This window comes from Pteropus medius, unplaced genomic scaffold (genome assembly GCF_902729225.1).
Source record: "Pteropus medius unplaced genomic scaffold, Ma_sr-lr_union100, whole genome shotgun sequence".
NCBI lineage: Eukaryota > Metazoa > Chordata > Mammalia > Chiroptera > Pteropodidae > Pteropus > Pteropus medius.
In genome coordinates this window covers 3,569,514-3,570,803 of record NW_024342647.1, presented here as the reverse complement: position 1 = coordinate 3,570,803, position 1,290 = coordinate 3,569,514, and the positions used below count along the sequence as shown (strand labels likewise).

General features: G+C 37.0%; 1 pseudogene; it reads right to left on the bottom strand.

Annotated features, from left to right (window-relative positions):
- Positions 1 to 378: 378 nt before the first annotated feature.
- LOC120605837 (uncharacterized) lies at positions 379 to 497 on the bottom strand (annotated as a pseudogene).
- Positions 498 to 1,290: the final 793 nt, after the last annotated feature.

Genomic DNA, 1,290 nt, shown 5'->3' with positions numbered 1-1,290 from the left:
ACACATTTAAATACAGTAAACATGACTTTGAGCTCACCAAGAGTGAAGATGAGAACTGGTTCTAAGATCCACTAAAATGGAACTCCCTCATGGAAAGAAGGGGGTATATGAAACCATCCTTCAGTATAGCATAAATTTACACTGTATAAAAACATGTAAAGAATAAAAACGTGTCCATCTGTCTCTAGTCTCTGGGTGAAAAAACATCCTCCAAGAATCTATGAAATTAAAATCATAATCCTGTTTCTTTTAGGCATAGGGTTTTAATTTACATATCTTTATGATTTGTGAGGCCATAAGCTTTGCTATTAACATCCTAATGATCCCATGTCTGTGGTCCTTTTTAGGGCACCTGGAAAATTCTTTTTTTTTTTTAAACACCTACAGCACCTGGTCTTCCTAGGTGGTCTCCCATCTAAGCACTAACCAGGCCCGACTCTGCTTAGCTTCTGAGATCAGATGGGATCGGGCTTGTTCAGGGTGGCATGGCCATAGATGGCACTTGGAAAATTCTAACACGATTCCTTTCTAGAGCAATATACCCTCAACTCAGGCTGTATAGGAAGAAGAGCTTAAAATCCCAAATCACAAAAGGTAAGAGGAAACGATCCAGCATGAGCAAGAGGCAACAGATATGAGAGCCAGCTGATTTAGATCTGCTACCATTTCAAGTAATGGAACCATATGATGTAAACTTAAAATATTTTTTAAAATAAAGACATACAAAGAGAATTAAAATTACAAAACATGACTAATATGATCAAAAGTAGCAGGTAGATAAAAATAAATATTAATCTAGTCACTTGCTATCAAATACTTATCATGCAGGTAGACTAACAGTTAGGAGCAGCCAAAGAGAGAATTGAATAGGATCTTGGTTCCTTATCTGTAAACTATGTTATGCTGTCTCAGTTTCTCCCATGTGCTTGAAAATAACCAAGGCCAAAGAGACCTCGATCAGAGCAAGTATTACTTCCCCCATATATTCTTGTAGTTCGGCCCTAAATCGTCCATTTAACAGAACAGCCTTCAAATTCCTTGATGTTGGAAGGCTTCTATAACTTCTCAGAAACAATTGCCCATGTGCTAATAAACTGAAATGTTAAGGTCTTAGGTCAGATAAGATTTGGTCTTTTAGTTTAACATTTCTGACTTTGGAATAAAACATCTCCTTGTTTACAACTTGTTCCGCATCCTCTCTAATGGACAGAAGGCATTATCTGGATGGATAAATTCAATGGTTAGCAAAATCTCTCACTTTAGGATAGCCATCTGACTCATGCAAAAATA